The sequence below is a fragment of the Gorilla gorilla genome, chromosome 13 (genome assembly GCF_029281585.2).
Source record: "Gorilla gorilla gorilla isolate KB3781 chromosome 13, NHGRI_mGorGor1-v2.1_pri, whole genome shotgun sequence".
Classification (NCBI taxonomy): Eukaryota; Metazoa; Chordata; class Mammalia; order Primates; family Hominidae; genus Gorilla; species Gorilla gorilla.
Window position 1 is genome coordinate 72,673,664 of NC_073237.2, and position 19,988 is coordinate 72,693,651.

Below are 19,988 nucleotides of genomic sequence, written 5' to 3' on the forward strand. Positions count from 1 at the left end.
GTGTAAGAACTTCTATTTATAATTTTATAAGCATTTAAGGTCAAGAATGCCAGTGGTCCCTCCTTCAGTGTTTTGTTTTTTGTTTTTTGTTTTTTGTTTTTTTTGAGACAGTCTTGCTCTGTCGCCCAGGCTGGAGTGCAGTGGCACAATCTCAGGTCACTGCAACCTCCACCTCCCAGATTCAAGCAATTGTCCTGCCTCAGCCTTCTGAGTAGCTGGGATTACAGGCACATGCCACCATGCCTGACTAATTAGTAAATACAGGGTCTCACCATGTTGACCAGGCTGGTCTCGAACTCCTTAACCTCAGGTGATCCGCCTGCCTGGGCCTCCCGAAGTGCTGGGATTACGGGCGTGAGTCACCACACGCGGACCCTCCTTCAGTCCTGTGTCTTGTACGGTGAATGTGGTTTCTAAGGTGGATAAGGAGGCAGGGATTCCTTGCCTAGCTGGAGCCCTGCTCACCTGGCCATCAAGCATACTGTGAGATGTTGCAAGTTAGGAGCTATAGGGTGTCATCTAGTTATTAATTTTAGAAACACAAAGGCTTTAAATTAGAGCATCTCAGGTTAGACTTGTCCCTGAGCGGATGATAGGTGTACTGAGATACTGCATTTCTCTCAGCCCTCTCCCGTAAGCCAAGAGAGCTGAAGCTGATGTTCGATGGTTACCTTTTGGTATATATGTCATGGCATGAGAAAGAATCACTGCTTTAGTCTGTAGAAGCTTTGTCGTCCTTTGCCATGCCCTGGGGAGGGAGCAGGACCATCCTTTGCACCCATCAGAGCATTCCTAGTTCTTTTGTTGCCAGATACGTAAGAGTGGTTGAGTTTACAGGTGTCTGCATCTCTCTTTAGCAGAAAGATGGGGTTTCAGATGTGTTACCTCTTTCCAATTTTGCTGTGCCTATCAGTAGTCAGATATTTTGGGGAGAAGGGAAAAATCCAAGGTAAATGTGAGGTTCTTACAGTGAATTACTTTTCAAAAGAAATTTCTGCTACCAAGGGGCATTTGGGAAGTGGCTGTGTGGAGATGTTTTCATTGTAATGTGAACATATTGCCAAAAAATATTGTACATTTGTGAGTTATCAAAGCTCTCAAAGGAAAAAAAATTAAAAACTGGGAAACAGAATTGTCATACTACTTTAATTGAAAAGTATCAATGAGTTTTTAATCCATTTATTAACTTTATGGGGCACCTGCAGACTATTTTGATTAGTCTTTACAATTGATTGAAACCCACTGGGCAAATTTCGCCAAAAAACTATGTGATTGGTGGATAGAGGAAACTAAGTGTCAAGATTTAGGTAGCAGAGCCAAGAGTGCACTACTATAATTGAAGTAATAGGTTTTATTGCATCCTCCAAGTTTTTGAATTATGATACATGTGATTTATTAGTACAGTAGTGAGAGATAGGACTAGCTGGATTTCCTAGGCCCACTAAGAATCCCTAAGCCTAGCTGGGAAGGTAACCGCGTGCACCTTTAAACATGGGGCTTGCAACTTAGCTCACACCCGGCCAATCAGGTAGTAAAGAGAGCTCACTAAAATGCTAATTAGGCAAAAACATGAGGTAAAGAAATAGCCAGTCATCTATTGCCTGAGAGCACAGCGGGAGGGACAATGATCAGGATATAAACCCAGGCATTCCAGCCAGCAACGGCTACCCTCTTTGGGTCCCCTCCCTTTGTATGGGAGCTCTGTTTCCACTCTATTAAATCTTGCAACTGCACTCTCTTCTGGTCCGTGTTTGTTACGGCTTGAGCTGAGCTTTTGCTTATTGTCCATCATTGTTGTTTGCCGCTGTTGCAGACCTGCCACTGACTTCCATCCCTCCGGATCCGGCAGGGTGTCCACTGTGCTCCTGATCCAGCGAGGCGCCCATTGCCGCTCCCGATCGGGCTAAAGGCTTGCCATTGTTCCTGCACGGCTAAGTGCCTGGGTTCATCCTAATCAAGCTGAACGTTAGTCACTGGGTTCCACGGTTCTCTTCCGTGACCCATGGCTTCTAATAGAGCTATAACACTCACCGCGTGGCCCAAGATTCCATTCCTTGGAATCTGTGAGGCCAAGAACCCCAGGTCAGAGAACATGAGGCTTGCTGCCATTTTGGAAGTGGCCTGCCACCATCTTGGGAGCTCTGGGAGCAAGGACCCCCTGGTAACAGTAGTAGATACATAGAATTTTTAAATAAACATACTTATATTAAGGGTACTCTTAGGGTCTATACTAAGAAATTTTGCATGCTTGTCATTAAAAACTTTGAGTCAAAGTCCTGTGTGTGTGTATATGACTTTGACTCTAAGTCAAGTGTAAATGTAACTGTATAGATATGCCATGTATATAATGTAAATAAAATATATACATATATTTATTTATAAATAAGGCAGTCTGAAAACTTGCTTGCTGGTGAACTTTAAAACAGCCTCTTTCTCGTGATATACCCCTCCAGTTTATCCAGTGGAAAAGTAAATTACTGCTGGATTAAAAACAAGTGCTTAGGCTAGGTGTGGTACCTCATGCCTGTAATTTCAGCACTTTGGGAGGCCGAGGCAGGCAGATCGCTTGAGCCCGGGAGTTCGAGACCGGCCTGAGCAATATGGTAAAACCCCATCTCTACATAAAAATACAGAAATTAGCTGGGTGTGGTGGTGTGCGTCTGTAGTCCCAGCTACTCAGGAGGCTGAGGTGGGAGGATTGCTTAAGCCCAGGAGTCGAGGCTGTGGTGAACTGTGATTGGGCCACTACATTCAAGCCTGGGTGACAGAGCGAGACCCTGTCCCCAAAAGAAAAAAAAAAAATGCTCAAACTAAAGAGTGATAAATACATTGTATACATGTCTTGTTTCTCTTGAAATGTGTACATTTTATCATTCCATAATGTATACATCTATCAAAACATCACATTATACCCCATAAATATATACAATTATTATTTGTCAATTAAAAATTAAAATTTTTTTTTTTAAAGCCACTTAATGTGCAATTTACAGACGTCTTCTGGTTAGTCCAAGATTCAGCGGGGGTCAGGTGATCAAGAACTTCCTGAAATCAGCAGCTGGATCCAGGAATGGGCTTAGTACACCATCCCAGACTTTGGGGCCGGCCAGGCTTGTTTGTCCTCTTCATGTAAATGCAGAACTTGCCTCTGAAATATGCCTAATCCTTTCATATAGGTGGAGCCCCCTGATCTCATCCATTGTCTACACATTTCTCACATCTGTTATGCTAACCAACACAGTCCTTGTATTCACCTAGGAGGATCTGGTTCTCACACTACTTATGCTAATTAACAAAACCTCTGGTTTGCAATTAAAAATCCTGAAGCACATGCTATATCTGCTGCTGGAGTGCCCACCACCATGGCTGGCTCATTTTTGTATTTTTAGTAGAGACGGGGTTTCACCACGCTGGCCAGGGTGGTCTAGAATTCCTGACCTCAGATGATTTGCCCACCTCGGCCTCCTAAAGTGCTGGGATTACAGGTGTGAGCCACTGTGCCCTGCCACACTTGTCTGTTTTTATGCCTTTGTTTCTTGTAATTTATGGGACCACAGACTCCACCCCTATACTGAAGACCTAGTAATTGCTCCCAGAATTGCTCCCAGGAATGTGCTCCTGCCTGGGGCGCTTGACTTCCACAAACCCCAGGGTATAGATAAAAACCTGTGCATGTATGTCTCACTGCTATGCAGAAGTGTTTTTCAAGTCAGAAATAGCCCACCAATTTTGTTGTTGATTACTTGTGGCAGAAAACTTATGAGTTCCCTGAAAATAAGAGGCATGGCTATAAAAATACAGGATTTAAAAAAACATGTATAAGTGGAAATTAGTACCTTTAACATAAGTGTTTCCAAAGACATTTCTGACCATTTTGAGGCATGTCCTCTGTGCTGTATTCTCCTATTAGGAAAGACACCAGTTTTTGATGGTAGATGTGATTTTGCAGCAAGTCAGAAGTTAGCATTATGAGGTAGTTTGGTCATGCTCAGTAATATTATTTTGGGTCAAAATAAGATGTAAATTTTTTTTTCTTTTGAGACCAGTCGCGCTTTGTTGCCCAGGCTGGAGTGCAGTGGCATGATCACAGCTCACTGCTGCCTCTCCCCAGTCAGCTCAACTGGTTCTCCCACATCAGCATCCCGTAAATATTTTTTAAAAATGGACTAGGGGCTGGGCATGGTGGCTCAGCCTGTAATGCCAGCACTTTGGCAGGCTAAGGCTGGCAGATCACTTGAGGTCAGGAGTTCGAGACCAGCCTGGCCAACATGATGAAACCTCGTCCCTGCTAAAAATAAAAAAAAAAATAGCCGGGTGTGGTGGCGTTCGCCTGTAATCCCAGCTACTCAGGAGGCTGAGGTGGGAGAATCACTTGAACCCGAACCCGGGAGGCAGAGGATGCAGTGAGTCAAGATGGCACCTCTGTACTTCAGCCTGGGCAACAGAGCGACACTTTGTCTCAAAGGAAAAAAGGAAATGAGAAAAGAGAATGTGTGACTGACACCACAAAGAAATGTCAGATGTCTCTTTTGGGGTTCTGTGGGTGGCCCTCCCTCCCAAAAAAGTAGAATTGAGTGAAGGGAATGCAGTAGAGTGTGAAAGAACACATACCCACAAGGGTGAAGCTGCAGGCTCTGGTTAAAGGCAGCTTTCCACTAGCTCTTGACCCTTATGCCCCAGGGCCTCAGCTTTTTCTTGAGTTACAGAGGAGGGTGCAACTTGGGGCTAGATGGACTTTTTTGTTATGGACTTGCCATATGCTCTTCTTGTAAGTTTTCTTTGTCATGTAAGTTTGAGAAATGCTGAATCCCATGTCTCTGTCTTTAAATATTTACAGTAGACCTGACTGTCTTAAGGGCTAAGAAATAAGGAGCCAAACCAGCAACAGAGAATCTTGTCTTTCTTTTCTTTTCTTTTTTTTTTTTTTGAGATGGAGTCTCGCTCTGTCACCCAGGCTGGAGTGCAATGGCATGATCTCAGCTCACTGCAACTTCTGCCTCCCAGATTCAAGTAATTCCCCTGCCTCATATTCCGGAGTAGCTGGGATTACAGGCGCCTGCCACCTTGGCTGGCTAATTTTTGTATTTTTAGAAGAGACGGGGTTTCACCACGTTGGCTGGGGTGGTCTAGAATTCCTGACCTCAGATGATTTGCCCACCTCGGCCTCCTAAAGTGCTGGGATTACAGGTGTGAGCCACTGTGCCCTGCCACACTTGTCTGTCTTTATGTCTTTGTTTCTTGTAATTTATGGGACCACAGACTCCACCCCTAGCCTGAAGACCTAGTAATTGCTCCCAGAGCTGCTGTTTCCAGCAACACTAGATGCTTCCTGAAGTTTCTTTCAGCTCTACAATGGATGCATTGTTCTAAAAATAGTTTCTAACTATATTGACCAAGCCTATAATTTCCCCCAGAAACCTCAGCAAATAACCTCTGTGTGAATTCCTGGAGAGCAGGGAGCATGTATTATTTATGTTTGTATTTTTCTCCCCAGAGCCTAGGAATCTATTTTGTATAATAGATTCTCAGTATAGAATTGAGTATATTGAAGTATTTGTTAGTAAACTGGAAATATGGATTTTCATTTTTGAAGTCTGAAAAAGTTACCCTTAGACATGAGCTCAGATTTGAACAAAAGTCAAAAAAGGGAAAATAATGAATAATAATACATTGCCAATATTAAGGGCTCATTATTTGTCAAACACAGTATAAATATGTTACAAGTTAGCTCACTTACTCTTTATAAAAACTCTAAGGTATATATGATCATTTCCCCAATGAAATTGTTTAAAGTTAGTTTTTTAAAAAAAACAACAAAAACGCTGAAGCTAGGAGAGGCTAAGAATTTGCTGAAGTTTGGGTTGGGGAATGATGACTCCCAGGTCTCCTGCTGGGGCAGTCCAGTTGGAGAGCTGAAATCATTGCCACTGTACTCTTCTGTGTCTCAGATGTAAACAAACTCAAGAGAAAATATTCAGGACTGGGCACAGTGGCTCACACCTATCATCCCAGCACTTTAGGAGGCCCAGGTGGATCACTTGAGCCCAGGAGTTCAAGACCAGCCTGGGCAACAGTGCAAGACCTTGCCTCTACAAAAAATATAAAAATTAGCCAGGCATGGTGGCATGTGCCTGTACTCCCAGCTACCCAGGAGGCTGAGGTAGAAGGATCGCTTTGAACCTGGGAAGTCGAGGCTGTAGTAAGCTTTGGTTACGCCACTGCACTCTAGCTTGGGTAACAGAGCGATACCCTGTCTTAGAAAAAGAAAGAAAAGAAAAGATTCAGCCACTAGTAATCAAAGAAATCACAAAATGAAACCTTGATGATGTACCATTTTACAGTTGCAATATCGGCAAAAATAGTTATACAGTATATTCATATACAGTAATTTAACATTATATATAATTAAAATGTATAGTAAATGTAGAGCAAATGGTATCCAGATGTTACTGGGGACAGTATAAGTATCGTTTATTTGGAAGGCAGACAAGAGGCACAGAAACTTACAAGTAGTGACCTAAAATCCTTATTCCTGGGAATTCCAAGGAAGTCCTTTAAAAGCAAAGCAAAAACAAAGCTATGAATATACAAAGCTATTCATAGTTCATATTTATAACAGTATAATTTGGAAATACCCTTAATATCCAACCATAAGATAAACTAATTGTGACAAAAACAAATGATATTTTGATAGCCAGTAAATCAAAAAAGAATAGAAAATGAAATCCCTGCTGCTATTACATCTGAGCAAAAATATATATGTGTATTGTGCAAAGTTAAGTATCAGAAGAGAACATGGAACGTGAACGCAGAGGATGTGTAAGTGAAGTGAGATTGTCAATGGATTTTTGTTTTTGGGAAATTATATGCTTTGCAAATATATTTAATTGGAGCTTATTTTGGAGAACTGTCACCATTTTATCCCAGTTGGCAATTTTTAAAGAAAATTACTGAAGTGAACATAAAAAATGCAAACATTTCAGAAGTGTTTGAATAAACATCCCCTCTCCAAAAAAGAAGATCCTCACTGAATAGTTTTGGGTGTGTGCTTCTCACAGTTTTTCCAGTGCGTGTTTATAATATATTTATCTGGAGGCTGGTTTTTTTGTTTGTTTTGAGACGGAGTCTCGCTCCGTTGCCCAGGCTGGAGTGCAGTGGCGTGATCTCGGTTCAAGCGATTCTCCTGCCTCAGCCTCCTGAGTAGCTGGGATTACAGGTGCCCGCCACCACGCCCGGCTTTCTCTGAACATACTGAGGTGCAGCTCATCTTTGAATACCACATCATCTCACATACCTCTTTTCATGTCATTACAATGAGAATTACTTCATTCTTGGCTTTAGTGCTAATTTCAAATTCAATAACTGTACCAAAATATAATTTAGATGATGTGGAAATGGAGAATAAAGATTGCTGCTCAGGTTTATGAAGCTGTTTAAAGGGCACATTCACAGCTTAGATCACAAATCAGTCCCTGAGGGTTGAAGAGGCTGCTCTGATGTGTCTTAACACTGAAGCCTCCAAAAAGAGAATTTGTAACATTCATATTCGCAGGAAGATTTGGGAGATTCCAGAGCTCCTTGAAAGGTTAGGAGGCAGGGCAAGGTATAATTAGAAGCTGTCAATAGCTGGATCCAGTGTTGTTCTTGGCGAGAAAGAGAGATTATGCTGTGTTCTCTTTGTTCCCCGGGGAGTCAGCCCTCGGCTGAGCCCTTGTCTCACCTCTTAATCCCGATAAACTGGAGTAAATGACCATATTCAGAGCAGTGAAAGCCTGGGTTTCTTTACCTGGTAAGTGAGAATAAAAATAGCTACTTACAGGGTGGTTGTGAGAATTAAGTAAGAAAAGGTATGTAAAATGCTTGGCAAAGTATTTGCTTATTATTAATATTAGCAGTTTCCTAAATTCTGAGATAACTTTGTAAAAGCACCATCCATTTGATAATCATCTCTAAAGGAAGTTAAAAAAAAAAACAAAAAACAAACCACCACCACCACAGTAATGAGCATACTTTGTGTCAGTGGGTATAATTTCGAAAAATGTCAGTGTAAGGGAAAAAATGTTCTCAGACTTGGGGACATACAGTACATATTAGTATTTTGCCTTACAGTGCCCCCCTCCCACATCACGCATCTGCTAAGGAACAGCAAAGTGCTTTATCACTTAGGAATTGGGGACCCCCTGAATGAATCCAGCTGCTCCTTTGTGCAGGTAAGGAGACCAAAGTCCAGAAAGGTTAAGGTCAATCCCAAAGACAGGATGAAAGTATCACCCAGTACAGTTTGAGGCAGGTTGTTTTCTGGGTTTTTTTTTTTATGGTTTTGTTTGTTTGTTTGTTTTGAGACAAAGTCTTGCTCTGCCTCCCAGGTTGGAGTGCAATGGCGTGATCTCTGCTCACTGCAACCTCTGCCTCTCAGGTTCAAGCGATTCTCCTGCCTCAGCCTTCCATGTAGCTAGGACTACAGGTGCGAGCCACCATGCCTGGCTAATTTTTGTCTTTTTAGTAGAGATGAGGTTTTGCCATGTTGGCCAGGCTAGTCTCGAACTCCTGACCTCAGGTGATGCTCCCGCCTCAGCCTCACAAAGTGCTGGGATTACAGGCCTGAGCTATCACGCCGGGCCTGGGTTTCTTTTTAGATACACATTCTAGAGTAACTAAAATCATGTTAGGCTCCCAGACAATAATTTAGAACCTGTAAGTACTGCATTTTCATTTCCTTCTCTGGAAAAGACTATGAGCTATAAGGCACACTTAACACAAAGCATCCAAGATGCTGCCCTACATTTTTTGGGAAAAGGGAAGTGGATTTTGTAATATTTGGACATTTGATGTTTTTTATTTTTATTTTTTGAGTTCATGCTAATTGAATAGACCCACGGAGTAGTGTGGGTAAAGGGGTGGGAGACAAGCCTGAGACTTGACCGAGGCCACTAAGGGCTCTCCAAAGCACCCACATGGATAGCTTCACAGAGACAGAGTGATGTGGGATTCAGTGCTGAAGTGAGAGACGACGATAATTCCTGTTTATTGAGCATGTGCTGTGTGTACCAGTCACTGTGCTTGGCACTTTACAGGTTACTTAATCATCACTGAACAAATGAGAGGAGTCATTACGATATCTCCATTTTTCAGATGAGGAAACTAAGGCTCAGAGAGGTTAAGCAACTTGCGGAAACCATGCATTTAGGAAGTAACATAGGCTATGTCTTCACTTCTGTTTGACTTCACACTTCTGTTTTGCTCCGTGGCCTCCAACAGTGAATGATGTTGGATTTCAAAGAGGGGCAATCATTGTGGTTTGGGAAAGGACCAGAGGAAGGGGTTGAGCTGGATTTTGAACATGTAGAGGAAATTGGGGAGACAGTGCTTTTCATTTTTGCTAATGGTTAGCCTTGTATTTTGCCATCTGGAATAAGGATACTTACTCTGACAGTCACATTTAGCAAACTGAAAATCCAGATTTGAGGGCTATCTCTAAAAACAAGGAATCTAGAATTTGGGAACTAGCATTTCTAAGATCAAGCCATTTAGGAGGCTCAAGTACTTAAAATTGGGACCGTTTAGAAAACCCAAGACGTGTGGCCCATGTGACACACAGGATGGGTGACCTCAGGGCCAAAAACCCAGGGCCACCTAATCTTTAAGAGGGGACAGAATGAACTTTAATTTTCCAATCCAAAATTTTGTTTCCATAAAACCGTGGTGTTCTATTTGGTATTATAAACTACCTACTTTTAGATTTGAAAAAAAAAGAGAAAAAGAAAAAAGTCCATTACTCTTCAGTGTGGAATTTCAAAGTAGACAATGAGATCTTTTATTCTCATTTTTGGCCTGCAATGATAATGAGGTTGAAGATTGCTATTTCAACCTCATTATCATTTTACAAATTTTACAAATTTTACAAATAGTGAAAACACTATTTGTTTTCTGTATGTATATATAAACAGATATTTCTGCTCAAGCCCATCAAAGTCAGCCTCTGCAAATGAGGTCTCCTGCCTGAGAGGACAGGTTTTTTCCATGTAAAAGTGTGTTTCGCTGTTACTTATACTTTAAGCAAATTGGGGTAACAGTAAATGTGCACAGGCAGTCGGAAACACACTGGCCTTTTGGAGAAACTTGGACAACCTTTGTTCTTTTATCTCTAAACTTTCATGACACTAAACTCAAAAAGGTTATTTATTTTTCAGACAACCTGCAGTCATACCTACTTATATTTCCCTTATTCTAATATATTCTTCACTGTCTTCTCTTAAATTAATTTTATTTATTTATTTATTTATTTATTTATTTATTTATTTAGACAGAGTCTTACTCTGTCACCAGGCTGGAGTGTAGTGGTGCAATCTTGGCTCACGTTTGAAACCTCTGCCTCCCAGGCTCAAGCGAGTCTCGTGCCTCAGCGTCCCGAGTAGCTGAGATTGCAGGTGTGCACCACCACGCCTGGCTAATTTTTGTATTTTTAGTACAGACGGGGTTTCACCATGTTGGCCGGGCTGGTCTCGAAATCCTTGCCTCATGTGATCTGCCTGCCTTGGCCTTCCAAAGTGCTGGGATTACAGGCACGAGCCACTGCGCCCAGCCTCTTAAATTAATTTTTAAAAGCCTCTTCTGGGGCCTGGAGTGGTGGCTCACGCCTGTAATCCCAGCACTTTGGGAGGCCGAGGCAGGTGGATCACGAGGTCAGGAGTTTGAGACCAGCCTTGCCAACATGGTGAAACCCCGTCTCTATTAAAAATACAAAAATTAGCTAGGCATGGTGGTGCGTGCCTGTAGTCCCAGCTACTCAGGAGGCTGAGGCAGGAGAATTGCTTGAACCTGGGAGGCAGAGGTTGCAGTGAGCCTAGATCATGCCACTGCACTCTAGCCTGGGCTACAGAGTGAGACTCTGTCTCCAAAAAAAAAAAAAAAAGCCTCTTCTATGTAACATTCTTCATCTCATTCACTTACCTGCTCTGAAGGTGCATCTAGTCACGTCCTAGTAAGACAGCTGCATCTTTTAAAATCATAACAAAGAGACTGAAAACTCCCAAGGTTAAATCTGAGGAAATTCAGTGCATTAAGCATATTTGCACTGTTGTGCAGCCATCTCACCCTAGCCATTCCTAGAACTTTTCATTATCCCTAACAGAAACTGTACTCATGAAAACAGTAGCTCCCCATTCTTCCCTCCCCCGGCTCTGGAAACAACCATGCTACTTTCTGCCTCTGCACATTTGACTACTCTAGGTACCTCTGTAAGTGGAATCCTAGTGAGAGGTGAAGCCAGCTGGGCTTCTGGGTTGAGTGGGGACTTGGAGAACTTTTGTGTCTAGTTAAAGGATTGTAAATGCACCAATCAGCGCTCTGTGTCTAGCTCAAAGATTGTAAACGCACCAATCAGCACTCTGTAAAAACGCACCAATCAGCGCTTTGTAAAATGGACCAATCAGCACTCTGTAAAATGGACCAATCAGTGCTCTGTAAAATGGACCAATCAGCAGGATGTGGGTGGGGACAAATAAAGGAATAAAAGCTGGCCATCCCAGCCAGTAGCGGCAACCTGCTCAGGTACCCTTCCATGTAGTGGAAACTTGGTTCTTTTGCTCTTCACGATAAATCTTGCTGTTGGTCACTCTTTGGGTCCGCTCTACCTTTATGAGCTGAGAGGGTCTGTGGCTTCATTGGTGAAGTCAGAGAGACTATGAACCCCCTGAGAGGAACAAAGAACTCTGGGCATGCTATCTTTAAGAGCTGTAACGCTCACTGCGAAGGTCTGTGGCTTCATTCCTGAGGTCAGGAAGACCACGAACCCACAGGAAGGAAGAAACTCAGGACACATCTGAACATCTGAAGGAACAAACTCCAGACGCACCATCTTTAAGAGCTGTAACACTCACCGGCAGGGTCCACAGCTTCATTCTTGGTGAGTAAGACCCAGAACCCACCAGAAGGAATAAATTTCAGACACAATAGCATATCTGTTTTATTGTGTCTGACTTACTTGAGTTAGCATAATGCCTTCAGGATTCATTCATGTTGTACCCTAAGCCAGAATTTCATTCCTTTTTAAGACCAAATACTGATCGGTTGTATGGATATACCACATCTTGTTTATCACGTGCTTTTTCTTAACCATTAGGATGGTCTTCATTCAGATACAATGCAATCATGGACATTCCTTTGGCTTTCAAGGGAATTAATGAAATTTGTATGGGTAAAGCCATATATGTATTTCTAGCAATACATTTTATTTATCTATTTTTATTGTATTTTAAGTTCTAGGGTACATGTGCACAACGTGCAGGTTTGTTACATATGTATACATGTGCCATGTTGGTGTGCTGCACCCATTAACTTGTCATTTACATTAGGTATATCTCCTAATGCTATCCATCCCCCTTCCCCCCACCCCACAACAGGCCCTGGTGTGTGATGTCCCCCTTCCTGTGTCCAAGTGTTCTCATTGCTCAATTCCCACCTATGAGTGAGAACATGCGATGTTTGATTTTTTGTCCTTGCGATAGTTTGCTGAGAATGATGGTTTCCATCTTCATCCATGTCCCTGCAAAGGACATGAACTCATCCTTTTTTATGGCTGCATAGTAGTCTATGGTGTATATGTGCCACATTTCTTAATCCAGTCTATCATTGTTGGACATTTGGGTTGGTTCCAAGTCTTTGCTATTGTGAATAGTGCCGCAATACACCTACGTGTGCATGTGTCTTTCTTTATAGGAGCATGATTTATAATCCTTTGGGTATATACCCAGTAATGGGATGGCTGGGTCAAGTGGTATTTCTAGTTCTAGATCCCTGAGGAATCGCCACACTGTCTTCCACAATGGTTGAACCAGTTTACAGTCCCACCAACAGTGTAAAAGTGTTCCTATTTCTCCACATCCTCTCCAGCACCTGTTGTTACCTGACTTTTTAATGATTGCCATTCTAACTGGTGTGAGATGGTATCTCATTGCAGTTTTGATTTGCATTTCTCTGATGGCCAGTGATGATGAGCATTTTTTCATATGCCTGTTGGCTGCATAAATGTCTTCTTTTGAGAAGTGTCTGTTCATATCCTTCGCCCACTTGTTGATGGGGTTGTTTGTTTTTGTTTGTAAATTTGTTTGAGTTAGATTCTGGATATTAGCCGTTTGTCAGATGAGTAGATTGCAAAAATTTTCTCCCATTCTGTAGGTTGGTTCTTCACTCTGATGGTAGTTTCTTTTGCTGTGCAGAAGCTCTTTAGTTTAATTAGATCCCATTTGTCAATTTTGGCTTTTGTTGCCATTGCTTTTGGTGTTTTAGACATGAAGTCCTTGCCCATGCCTGTGTTCTGAATGGTATTGCCTAGGTTTTCTTCTAGGATTTTTATGGTTTTAGGTCTAACATTTAAGTCTTTAATCCATCTTGAATTAATTTTTGTATAAGGTGTAAGGAAGGGATCCAGTTTCAGCTTTCTACATATGGCTAGCCAGTTTTCCCAGCACCATTTGTTAAATAGGGAATCCTTTCCCCATTTCTTGTTTTTGTCAGGTTTGTCAAAGACAAGATAGTTGTAGATGTGTGGTATTATTTCTGAGGGCTCTGTTCTGTTCCATTGGTCTATATCTCTGTTTTGGTACCAGTACCATGCTGTTTTGGTTACTGTAGCCTTGTAATATAGTTTGAAGTCAGGTAGTGTGATGCCTCCAGCTTTGTTGTTTTGGCTTAGGATTGACTTAGCAATGCGGGCTCTTTTTTGGTTCCATATGAACTTTAAAGTAGTTTTTTCCAATTCTGTGAAAAAAAGTCATTGGTAGCTTGATGGGAATGGCATTGAATCTATAAATTACCTTGGGCAGTATGGCCATTTTCACGATATTGATTCTTTTCCTCCTGACAAATTTACAGTTTTCCACTTTGTGGCATAGACTGAGGGTGTATTTCATCTTTCCTGCAAAGTCAATAGGCAGAAAGGGTAGGTGTCAGTTCTTCCCCCAGGCTGTCAGCTGGTGTGTCCCTGGTGTGCCTTTGGGAGAGAGAGCATGGGGAAAGAGAGGATGCTTTTTCTTCTGTTAACGTGCTAATAAATACTATTTTCATTAATGAGTGAAATGCAAGGGTTATTTAAATGACATTTTGTCTCAAAGTAGTATAATGATTACAAGAAAAAAATTCTGTAGAACTTTTCATGTCATTAATTCAGGCATGGAGAACTGATATTTTTTCTTCTGTATGTAAACTACACAGATAAAACCTAATTTTATTTAATTTCATCTAACTTAGAGGCATCAAATTTCATTATGTATTTTAACATTTTTTATATAATTATAAAATATGTTTTAATATAGGATTACTCGGAAAAAAAAAATGGCTGGGCGTGGTGTCTCACGCCTGTAATCCCAGCACTTTGGGAGGCCAAGGTGGGAGGATTGCTTGAGGCCAGGAGTTCGAAACCAGCCTGGCTAACATGGTGAAACCCCATGTCTACTAAAAATACAAAAATTAGCCAGATTGGTGGCGTGTGCCTGTAATCCCAGCTACTCAGGAGGCTGAGGTTGCAGTAAGCTGGGATTGTGCAATTGCACTCCAGCCTGGGCAACACAGCAAGACTCCGTCTCAAAATAAATAAATACATATATATATATATGGAATTAAATGGTGAGTGGAATTGTAAAAAGAAAATAGGAATGGAGAAAAGGAAATTCCTGTACCCCTTCTGCTTGATCAAGACTTTAGGACAAGCTTGTCCAACTCACTGCCAAGGATGGCTTTGAATTCTGCCTGATATACATTTGTAAACTTTCTTAATACATGAGATTTTTTTTCTGATTTTTTTTTTTTTAAGCTCATCAGCTATTGTTAGTGTTAGTGAATTTTATGTGTGGCCAAAAACACTTCTTCTTTTTCCAGGGAATAAGGCCCAGGGAATCCAAAAGATTGAACACCCCTGCTTTAGAACATTGATTTGTATCAGTTATATATAAAAGCTGATTAGCCATCTTTATAGGTCTTAATTTTATCACTACCTGTAAGGCTTTTTAAAAATGTAGTTCTTATTTTAATTAGAGTTATAAATGCACGTGATTTAAAAAAGAAGATATTTCTTCAAGCGTGTCGAGAACTACGAAGGGTCTGAGATTTTACCCTACTTGAAAGTTAACAAGCCTGTTAACAATTTTCATGGATCCTGGCAAAAGACACAGACTCCTGGGCCAGAGATGAAGTGCCATTTATGACCTATATTAAGCAGTAGCAGAGGATCAGCATTTTTCTTATAGGTCGCTAGAGCCTTAATTCCCACAGGGCAGTATGAAGAGGGCCACGTGATAACTACAAACAGTGGGTTGCATTATGGGAAAGAAACCCTGAGCTTAGAGAAGCCAAATCTTTTATAGTGGTCAGTAAGCATGCTGTGCTTTGCCCCAGGTAACATTGTCTTTATTATATGGTCAGTAAGAAGGTTTGCCCTTTGCTAGGGAGGGAAACACCATCTCTGTCTTTCTAGGCTGTTTGCTATAAAAATAGCCTTGAAAAAATTATCTGGAACAAAAAGACAGTGCCTCACTTGCAAGATGTACAGAAATGCAAGCCACCCATGGCGAATTGCCTCCCAACAAAGAGTTGTACTTACGAAAAACAGCATGCTTCTCCCAATGGCCCCCCAAATCTCCTACTCCCTAAAACTCCACTGTCCATTAGAAATATAATGTGAGAAATAAAATTTTCTAGTAGCAGCATTAAAAAAAAAAGAATCAGGGCTGGGCGCGGTGGCTCCATGCCTGTGATCCCAGCACTTTGGGAGGCTGAGGCGGGCAGATCATGAGGTCAGGAGATCGAGACCATCCTGGCTAACACGGTGAAACCCTGTCTCTACTAAAAATACAAAAAAAAATTAGCCGGGCATGGTGGCAGGCGCCTGTAGTCCCAGCTACTCAGGAGGCTGAGGCAGGAGAATGGCGTGAACCCAGGAGGCAGAGCTTGCAGTGAGCCAAGATTGCGCCACTGCACTTCAGCCTGGGCAACAGAGGGAGACTCCATCTCAAAAAAAAAAAGAACCGGTAAAATCTTTTTTTATCCTTTTGAGACAGGGTCTTGCTCTCTTACCCAGGTTGGAGTGCAGTCGTGTGATCATGGCTCATTGCAGCCTCGATCTCCTGGGTTCAGGTGATCCTCCCACCTCAGCCTCCTGGGTAGCTGAGACTACAGGCATGCGCCACCACACCGGGCTAATTTTTTTTTTTTTTGGTAGAGATGGGAGTCTCACTGTGTTGCCCAGGCTGGTCTCGAACTCCTGGACTCAAGTGATCCTCTTGCCTCAGCTTCCCAAGGTGCTGGGATTACAGGTGTGAGCCACTGCATCTGGCCAAATTAACAGTATATTATCTTTAATCTAGTATATCAAAATTTTATAATGTTAATATGTAAACAGTATAAAAAAGTGAAATATTGAAATGATACATGTGTCTAATATTTGTATTACAATGTAATAATAGTATCTTACATGATGTGGTCATTAAAGTGAAATATAGTCCTACCGAAACAGTAATGTGTTTAAGGGAAAGACATTTAATACTGCTTCAAGTTTTAAAATGTAAATAATTAAAATTTTAAAAAAGTATTTGTTGAGACTAGCCTCATTTCAAGTGCTCAGTAGTTGCATGTGACTACTAGCTAACATTCTCTACTGCATAGCCCTGAAGTTAACCATTTTCAACTTTTTACAGATTTCTTTAGGTGTGTATTTTCATATCTCTAAATAATAATGCTTATACGGTTTCTAAATTATTCAGCTTTAAGTTCTTTCTACTATTAAGGAGGGTTTTTTTTTTTTATTGTTTTTTGTTTTAATAGAGACAGGGTCTTTCTCTGTCACCCAGTCTAGAGTGCAGTGGTGCAATCATAGCTCACCACAGCCTCGAACTCCTGGGCTCAAGTGATCCTCCCATCTCAGCCTTCTGAGTAGCTGGGTCTACAGGCGTGCACCACCACACCCAGCTAATTTTTAAATTTTTCTTGTTTTTGTAGAGATGGTATCTCACCATTTTACTTAGGCTAGTCTCAAACTCTTGGGCTCAAGTGATCTTCCAACCTCAGCCTCCCAAAGTGCTAGGATAACAGGCACAAGCCACCACACCTGACCATTAAGGAGGGTTTAATTCTCTTTCAACCAAAACCCTCCACCACACTTGCACTCATTTCCTGGCTGTCTCTCATCCCCAAAGTCAATGATTCTGAAAAACTTTTTGTGGTGTGTGTGTATTTTTAAATATGAGATGGGGTCTTGCTATGTTGATTCAGGTTGTTCCAGGCTGATCTGGAACTCCTGGGCTCAAGTGTTCTTCCCGCCTCAACCTTCCAAGTAGCTGGGATCATAAGTGTGTGCCACCATACCTGGCCTGAAAACTTTTCTATTTCAGCACTGTTTATACTTTAAAAAAATCACTGAGGATCACAAAGAGCTTTTGTTTATGTGGGTTATATCTATTGGTATATATTCTATCAGAAAGTAAAACTGAGGCTGGACATGGTGGCTCACGCCTGTAATCCTAGCACTTTGGGAGGCCAAGACAGGAGGATTGCTTGAGGCCAGGAATTCAAGATCAAGTTTAAGTCCAGCTTGGGCATCATAGTGAGACCCTATCTCTACAAAAATAAGCAGCCAGGTTCACCTGTGGTTGCAGCTACTTGAGAGGCTAAGGTGGAAGGATCCCCAGGAGTTTGAGCCTGTAGTGAGCCAAGATAATGACACTGTACTACAGACTGGGTGATGGATTGAGACCCTGTCTTAAAAAAAAAAAAAAAAAAGAGAGAAAGCAAAAAACTTAAGTATTACTTCTGTGAAAATAACAATGATAAGCCCTTTATTTTAACATAAGTAATTTCTTGTGAAAATCTTTTCAGAAAAATTGGAAGAATAACAGTGTTTTTGTATTTTTGCAAATCTCTTTTACTGTTTGACTTCATAGAAAATACCTGAATTCTGATACTTCTGCACTTATTCTGTTGAAAACAAACACATCATGTAGACCCTGGAAAACTGCGCTGTATATAACACAGAGGGAGTGAAAAGGGTGCAGAATGGCCTAGTATTATGAAAATAGTTTTGAGACCCTCTGTATATTGTCATGCTTTTTGTTTGACCACAACTCAATGTTTATATTACTATAACCATGTATAAACTGAGCATAGCATACCATGATTGCTTTTTTTTTTTTTTTTTTTTTTCTGAGATGGAGTCTCACTCTGTTACCCAGGCTGGAGTGCAGTGGCACCATTTTGGGTCACTGCAACCTCCGCCTCCCAGATTCAAGTGATTCTCCTGCCTCAGCCTCCAGAGTAGCTGGGACTACAGACGCGCACCACCACACCCAGCTAATTTTTGTATTTTTGGTAAACACGGGGTTTCACCATGTTGGCCAGGCTTGTCTCAAACTCCAGACCTCATGATCCGCCCACCTTGGCCTCCCAAAGTGCTGGGATTACTGGCGTGAGCCGCCGCGCCCGACCATGATTTCTTTTATTGTACGTAGTTGTTGGCATATTTTACTCACTTGTACTCACTTAATGGCATTTTTTCATATTGTTTGTTTATTATATGTACTTTTATGTTTTTTGGAGATGGAGTCTCACTCCGTCACCCAGGCTGGAGTGCAATGGTGCTACCTTGGCTCACTTCAACCTCCACCTCCCAGGTTCAAGTGATTATCCTGCCTTAGCCTCCCAAGCACCTGGGATTATAGGCACATCCCACCACACCCGGCTAATTTTTTGTGTTTTTAGTAGAGACAGGGTTTTGCCGAGTTGGCCAGCCTGGTCTTGAACTCCTGACCTCAAGTGATCAGCTTGCCTCAGCCTCCCAAAGTGCTGGGAGGCCTGCATTTTACTTATTTAATTCTGGCCTGCACCTGGCCTGCATTTTACTTATTTAATTCTGAACTCTACCTTAGTTATCAAAATCTCTTCTAAATCCGTTAATTTACAGCAGGGGTTCTCTGTTTCTCTCAAATATTTTCTGGAGCTGTTTACTTGCTTTAATTAAGGACTGGTTTCTTCCTAGTACTCCCACACAACCATCATCTTGGGATCTGTCTTTGTAATCCTAGGATTTCTGTTGCCTCTCATTTATATTGGGTCCCTTGATTACTGGATCCTGTCTCTTCCTTTTTTTTTTTTTGAGACAAGGTCTCACTGTGCTGTCACCCAGGCTGAAGTGCAGTGGCTCAATCTCACTCACTGCAACCTCCGCCTCCCAGGTTCAAGTGATTCTCCTGCCTCAGCCTCCCAAGTAGCTGGGATTACAGGTGCGCGCCACCACATCTGGTTAATTTTTGTATTTTCCGTAGAGATGAGGTTTCGCCATATCGGCCAGGCTGGCCTGAACTCCAGACCTCAAGTGATCTGCCTGCCTCGGCCTCCCAAAGTGCTGGGATTATAGGCGTGAGCCACTGTGCCTGGCCAGATCCTGTCTTTTTCTTAATGGGCAGTAGAGCACAAACTTGGGGGCCAGATTATGTGGGTTTGAAGCCTAGCTCTTCTGCTTACTAGCCATGTGACGTTCAAAGAGCTATTTAACCTCTTTATGCCTCAGTTTCCTTATCTGGAAAATAATACTTTCTATGTAGCATTCTCCTGAAGATTCTATGTGTTAATACGGGTAAGCCATTTAGAAGAGTTCCAGAGCATATTAAGCACTCCAGGTTAGTGATGTTGTTAATGCTCTTACAGTTGCTGGTGAATTTCATCTTTTAGTGGCATACTTCTCATAGTAACCTGCTGAGAAAGGTGCATGTGACTTTGCTGGTATAAAAATGCCTTTCTGTTACATCACATTTGACCAATAGCTTGGCTGGTTATTTAGAATTCCAAGTTGAAAACAGTTTTCCTTCACAATTTGGAAAGCATTGCTCTATTTTAGTCTACCTTTCAGCAGAAGGTGGGCTGTAAATTGCACGGTCTCAGCTTTCCCCATAGCCTGCTTTAGGATTCAGCTTTCTGAGATCTCCAAGTCAGTTATCATTCACTAC

The 19,988-nt window shown here is 41.8% G+C and overlaps 1 protein-coding gene across 17 annotated transcripts in view; it reads left to right on the forward strand.

The window, feature by feature from the left end:
* Window positions 1-19,988, forward strand: part of GCNT1 (glucosaminyl (N-acetyl) transferase 1) — a 114,172-nt gene that overhangs the window by 73,424 nt on the left and 20,760 nt on the right. For 4 of the 17 annotated variants that reach the window (XM_055351073.2, XM_055351065.2, XM_055351067.2 and 1 more), the window contains one exon: window positions 8,110-8,210. The exons of 6 other annotated variants lie outside the window; for them this stretch is intronic. The gene's annotated coding sequence lies outside the window, so the exon portion shown is untranslated. Of the gene's footprint in view, window positions 1-8,109; window positions 8,211-11,774; window positions 11,906-19,988 lie in introns of all 17 variants that reach the window. 7 more of the 17 variants (XM_063696466.1, XM_063696463.1, XM_063696465.1 and 4 more) reach the window with 4 other exon arrangements.